The sequence below is a fragment of the Triticum aestivum genome, chromosome 1A (assembly GCF_018294505.1).
Source record: "Triticum aestivum cultivar Chinese Spring chromosome 1A, IWGSC CS RefSeq v2.1, whole genome shotgun sequence".
Taxonomy (NCBI): domain Eukaryota; kingdom Viridiplantae; phylum Streptophyta; class Magnoliopsida; order Poales; family Poaceae; genus Triticum; species Triticum aestivum.
In genome coordinates this window covers 135,151,128-135,158,457 of record NC_057794.1, presented here as the reverse complement: position 1 = coordinate 135,158,457, position 7,330 = coordinate 135,151,128, and positions in this window count along the sequence as shown.

The window sequence follows — 7,330 nt, the reverse complement described above, 5'->3', positions numbered from 1 at the left end:
CTTTAGGCCAAATTAGATAATTTGAGCCCATTACGACGAGCAATTATGCACAGGACCAAAACCGATCAAGCAAAGGTACGACATACAGGGAAAAACGTTGCACATCCAGCATATATTACAGGAAATTACATCCACTGGGCAATCAAAGATTGATGCTAGTGCAAATAAATGAATAGAACCTAACGATCTACAACGTCACAATCTGCAACCTCAGCACGGATGACGCCCATAAGCATGTGGGCAAGTTCTTGTTGCTTTGCTACACTGTATCTGAAAACATTGATCAGTTGTTGTGTCGCACGACTCTGCACCTCTGATTCCTCCACCATTTCCATCATTCCTTCAGCCATTAATTGGTTCACAAACATACATTTTTCCGTTGCATTCGAGACAGAGGATACTGAAACAGATTCAGATGGCGATTTTGGCAGGCTTGTATTATTGATAGTGGAGAGTGTCTCGACCACTGCATCATAACATAAATTAGGATGGGAACCAAACAGATAATCATGAGTTATTGGCATATTACCTGGCCTAGATTTATTGGAAAGAAACAATGGGGTTGCCTTGCTGTTTTCAGAGTTTGTCTTCTTATCTTCAGCAGCCTGCACCAAATTAAGACACTAGCATTGCTATCATTGGCCAAGTCAGATAATAGGAAAGCAACATTGGCACAACGAACGTTTGGGCAACTAGCCAACACCAAATTAACACAATATGGCACAGCTATCATCAGCCAGGTAAGGTAATACGAAAGCAACATTGACACAATGAATGAATGGGCAACCAGAGCAGCACTACAATTCAGTAATGTGCATGATATGAGATAGTACACTCATGCAGCTCAGTATGCAAAACTACCAGGCAGTTTTCTTTACAAAAATCAACATTGGCGCCTTTAACATTTTGCTACAACTAATTTTAGATCAGACAAAGGTTGGATTCACGCCGATTAACAAAATACATGCTGATGTAAAAATATAGTGATATACAACAGGTACTTACATCAGCATTGGAGCATAGAGAATTCCCGCAAGATATTTTCCTCGAATACAATCCCAATGAAGGAAATCTTCTATCATTTAACCTTATTTTCTAAAAGAGAGATGGGTAAGAAACATGTAGAAAATATGATCAGAATGCTATAAAATTTCATGATGCGAGGATACGCACACGCTTCTTAGAATGGAGTTGACATTCTTTTGCTGGACTGGAGCGGACTAGTTCTTTGGCCACTGGAATCTGCTTATTATCAGTGGGAGTTGGGTTTCTCTGTGCTGGAGCAGTATCTATGAAAAATGGAGTTGGTTTATTATCTCCTGGCGTTTGGATCTTTTGCAAAGACCTGGTTTGTAACCCTTCAGATTCTAACATAGCCGTCTTCCCCTTGCATGCCTTATATAGAAGAATGGTGCTTCAATTATAAAACATGCTACAGCAGAGATGGAATAGGTACTGAAGAATAGAAAGGCATGACATATTGACATGTATTCCCTCCATCCGGAAATAAATGGATGGGTCTAGGCGTATTTCAGTTCTAGATACATCCAGTTTTATCCATTTCTGCGACATGTAATCCGGACGGAGGGAGTATGATGTAAGAGCTAGGGATACGACAGGACAACACAGTAAAAAAACACTGAAAACCCACTGCAGAACCAAAGTAATCAAACCCACTGATATGAGATAGTACACTCATGCAGCTCAGGATGCAAAACTACCAGGCAGTTTTCCTTACAAAAATCAACATTGTGGCCTTTAATCATACATTTTGCTACAACTAAATTTAGATCAGATAAAGGTTGGATTCACGCCGATTAACAAAATACATGCTGATGTAAAAATATAGTGATATACAACAGGTACTTACATCTGCATTGGAGTACAGAGAATTCCTGCAAGAATCTTTCCTCACAGACGATACCAGTGCAGAAATTCTTCTATCTGTTAAGCTTATTTTCTAAAAGAGAGATGGGTAAGAAACATGTAGAAAATATGATCAGCATGCTATAAAATTTCATGATGCAAGGATACGCACACGCTTCTTAGAATGGAGTTGACATATTTTTGCTGGACTGGAGCGGACTAGTTCTTTGGCCACTGGAATCTGCTTATTATCAGTAGGAGTTGGGTTTCTCTGTGCTGGAGCAGTATCTATAAAAACTGGAGTTGGTTTATTATCTCCTGGCGTTTGGATCTTTTGCAAAGACCTGGTTTGTAACCCTTCAGATTCTAACATAGTCGTCTTCCCCTTGCATGCCTTGTATAGAAGAATGGTGCTTCAATTATAAAACATGCTACAGCAGAGAGATGGAATAGGTACTGAAGAATAGAAAGGCATGACATATTGACATGTATTCCCTCCATCCGAAAAAAATGGATGGGTCTAGGCGTATTTCAGTTCTAGATACATCCTTTTTTATCCATTTCGGCAACATGTAATCCGGACGGAGGGAGTATGGTGTAAGAGCTAGGGATACGACAGGACAACACAGTAAAAAAACACTAGTTGAATGTAAAACTGTATGCTAGTGAAATACGTACAGAAAAACTAAGGCAACATACACGTGTATGATTGGGAAACTAAGATGGCATTGCAACAGAGCACTAGAACAACACTTCAATGTAAAAAACATGGTATGGTAGACAGATGAAGTACATACTGATGAATAACAATGCATAAGATATTCAGAAGCATGATGTCCAAATTAAGCAGATGGCATTGCGATAGAGTAGAATGACAGTACTTGAATTTGAAAACATGTTATCATGAATGGAATAGGTACTGAAAAACAGGAAGGCATGACATATTTACATGCATGATCAGCATGCTAAGCACATGGCATTGCAACAGAGTAGATACACTCCAGGACATTATATGCATGTTGTACCCATATCACGGGCCAAGTTAGAGCAAGGACCTTGTGGGGTGAAGAGGATTCAACATCTTTCTGCAAGTCTTCTGAAGAACTGCCTTTACATGTTCCATCATATTGGGTATCATTGACATCAAGTTTATTGGCCTTTACATTGCTCCGTGAGGTTCTTGTGGATATATCAGTGTGTGCAATTATATCTGACATGCATGGAAGACAACTAGTAGTTAGATTTATGTAATGAGTGCCTGTAGGAGACGACATAAATAGTAGGACTGGGGTTAACTAGCAGCAACAGGTCTCAAAAACTAAAGGGAGAACACAGATGAAAGCTACAGAATATGTATCGTTTGTACTCGAGATTAACTAGATGGCACACAAAAGTATTAAAGAACAACATAGGTAATACTAGAAGTGGTATAATACTATAATCACCAGCCTGTGGGATAGCATTGGCTGATGGATGATAACTATGGAACAACGTTACCTAAAGAACAAGTATCTTAGCTGAACTATGGAACAACGTTAACTCCTGAACAAGACCCGTAAGAGATCAGCATGAATATACAGTGAAATGTGATAATCTATTTTCCATGCTTAGATGAATAACAAAGCCATAAATGTTGCACACAAGTAAGATGAGGGTACAACCTATCTGGCCGCCATCCATAGGAGTGAGCATCATGTGCTGACTTGTCGATGGCCCTGCAGTTGTTGTGGCTGTCCATGTCGGGCACGCGCATTCGATGCAGGGAACTGTTGAGTGGGGACTATAGCTCCCTTCTGGTGTATGCTTCCCTTGTTGGAGCAGCTGCGGTGAGTCGGAAGACGGTGTGGCTGAAGATGCAGATAATGCATAATGTTAAGAACGACACATCTCTTTGATCTGAAGAAATACACTAAGAGATCAACGACAAGGTACGAGAGTGGTCACACGTCTGTTGACTGAGACTAAATTGGGGTCACACGATTTTATTTTATTTTGGTACTGTCTGATCTACGCCGGATGGCTTGATGGCCGTCTTGTGCCTCCCGGCTGACACTGTTAGGAATCTTCCCCGAAGAGCCAGTGACCTACGGCAGAGCAGCTTGCCTCCGCCATCCATGGCCCCGGCCAAAACCCCTCTCCCCACCCCACCGCACTGCGGTGGTTGCGCCGCTCCGGGGCCAATCCAAAAAGACTCCCCATCATCTAGATCAGGCGGCGGCAGTACCTTGAACCCACACAACTCTAAGATAGCCATCTAAGCGCTGCTTCCGCGGTGAACTTGCGGCCCCGCACCCTTACGTTAGACACCAGCCAACCGGCAGCCTAGGAGCTCCGCCGCCTTGAGGGGTGCTGCTTCCCATTGGGAATCGATTGACCCAGAATAAAAATTCAGACAACTGATGCCTAAATAAAGTGATTTGAGATGAGGGTGCGACCTATCTGGCGGCATGGTGAAGTAGGCAGGTCCAGTTGTCGAGTCGGTGAGGCCGGCGCGATTGCGGTGGCCACCGGCGGCAGGGAAACAACGATGTCGCGATGGTCGACGGCTATGGGGAAGCAGCGCCGGGACTCTGGACGGATCCAAAGTTGGAGCCGCTCCGGCGCAGTGAACAACAGCGGGGGTGAATCGGCTCCATTACGGTTCACGCGGCCGTCGTCGAGGCAGCTCCAGCAGCACGGAGTAAGAGGCACACGGCCCAGTGCACGACAGCAAATGGACAACATCTCCGGCATTAGGGAGGAGGGCGGCTGTGAAATTGGTGTGGTGGGGGCGCCATGGAGGAGGGGATGAGGTTTCGCGGCTCGGGAGAAGGGAGCTTCCGCGGAGAAGGTGATTTGGCGCCCACGAGGTATGAATGGGGGGGCGATTGGGAGGGGAGTGGAACCATGTTTTAAGGACACATTTGTCTGAAATGTGAGGGGGAGTTATAGTTCTACCCCTGCCTTTAGGCTTCTCGGCTTGGGTCTGTGTACTGAGGGTCGGGGATAGTAGAGTAACTTTGCTTCTCCCCAAATAGTGGGCGGGAGCGATTTCGGGCGAGGAGGGCGTGTTTTGAAATATAGTGGGCACAAGCGATTTCGGACGAGGAGAGCATGTTTTGAAATAGTGGCGAGAGCTATTTCGGGCGAGGAGAGCGTGTTTTGCCGACCATGGTTTATGAATTATTCGGCACATGTCATTTCGGCCGAGGAGAAGGCGCGCTTGGATGAAGTTACGAACCTACCCTCAATGCACAACGGGCCAATTAATGCGTCTCCCACATAGGACGGTAATTTCGCGTCTCCCATTTATTTGCTCGGGCGAATTCCACTGAACAGAGGATGTTTAATGGTTCGTTCAAAATTTGGGAGAACGAGCATCCACGTCTACCTTACCAAGTCGATTCGAATCAAATTTAGAAATATTAGCTTGCCACTTCTTTTTTAGATGGAGAGATGATGCTCGGGAGTAATGTGTTTTTACATGCTCGTTGCTAGCGATTTACTATATGACAAATAGTTGACCCACTCAAAAACGGGAATCAAACCCAAAATGAAATATCTCGATTCAATGAAATAGCTCATTCACCGGGTCAAAATAGTGAACTAAATCCAAAATTGAACACCTCAATCGAATAGCATGTTGTACAGTATTATAGTACTCCATGAACATGTTGAAAGTCAAGTTAATGAACTTGTTTGATATACGATTGAGGTGTTGAACATGTTGAAAGTCAAGTTCATGTGTGGATTGCAGACAACATGTTCTCCAATTTAAATATTTGAATGCAAGTTTATATCGAAACATGGTTTATATCAGTCTTTGATGCATAAAACGCGACCTCCCCTCTCCCGGACTCCTGCTCTCTCTCTCTCTTGCCGACAATCTTCAATTCTGTCACACGCATCCAACACATAAACCTTGTTGGTCCTCTATCTTTCTCTCCATCTCTCTCTCTCTTTGTGTGTGTGCGTGTGTGTGTGTGTGGGGGGGGGGGGTCTTTCTAGTTTGCATGCATATATACTCCATCTATAGGTCTCTCTCACACAATATGTATGATTCTCTAGTCCAAGCTAGATATCTTGGGTTCACTCATCGTGCGCACACAAATTCCTTGGCTCGTTGCCCGTAACTCTCTCACGCACCACTCTGTCGTCTCGGAGCTCTTCCCCCTCTCTCTCAAACTCTCCATCTACCTGGGTCACACATACACATGCATATCTCACTCGCACTCGATAGGCCCATCTAAAACTCTATCTCTCTCACTTGTTCTCTCTCCATCTCTCACACACACACAATCTCATGCGTAGCTAGCCAAGTATGATGGTCTCTCACTCAATTGTAGGCACACGCAGTCCCCCCTATATCTATATGACTAGCTAATCTTAGTCTCCATCACAAACATGTGCATGGTCTATCTCAATTTCTCTCGGGGCATCTTTCTATCGCGCACGCACCTCCCTCAATCTCCCACCCATATAGTCCCCTCACGATCTCGAGGGGGTCTCTCTATCACAAAAACACCCTCTCGCCCTGCCCATGCGTCCATGTTCTCCATGTGTCTCTCTCGACCTTTGTTCCTTGTTGGCCAGACCTCCATTGGACATGTGCTATAGGGGTGTCTCTCTCCGTTGCAAACAATCACACACTAGCTATATTCGTGTATCTCCTCGCCTTGCTTTTCTATCTCGGAGATGCATGCACGATATGTTCGCCTAAGAAATGAAAAAAAACACACACTCTCTCTCTCTAATTTATCGTTTGTTGTCACTTTCTCTTTCACAAACATAATGTTTTCGCACACTTACTCATTCTCCTTCACACGCACTTGATCTCTCTCGACTTAGGCACTCTCCTTGGTCCATAGCATATTGATTTATTGAAAAGTCAAACATCACAAAGTTTGACCATGTATGTGGAGAAAAACAATTACATATGGAATGGCAAACATATACCATTAGATTCACCATGAGATGTAGTTTCGTATGATGTATTTTTGGTATTGAAGATATCAATAACACTTGTGTAAACCTGATCAAAGTTTCCAAAGTTTGACTTCTAAAAAATTTCATGCACTGCATTATTGAGTGGATGGAATATCTCTTTCCTCCTCTCAGCTATCTGATGCACCACTCAGCCTTATTAGGGCTCCTCAATCTCTCTCAAACTTTATATCTCCCTGGTTCACACATACACATGTCTCGCTCGCGCTATACATATAGACACATCCAACACTCTTCGCCCTTGTTCTCTCTCTATGTGACACGCACCCCCCTAATAAGTACCATAATCCCTCACTCCATCATAGGCACAAGCACTTCGCCCCTAAGTATGATTATCTCTCACTAGCCATCAGGAACACACGTATTGTGTCCTTCCATCCATATGTCTATCTCGATATCTCTCGGGTTATCTTCTATCGCGCACACACCTTGTCACTCGATCTCCCACCCACGTAGTCGCATCACGATCTCCAGGGGATCT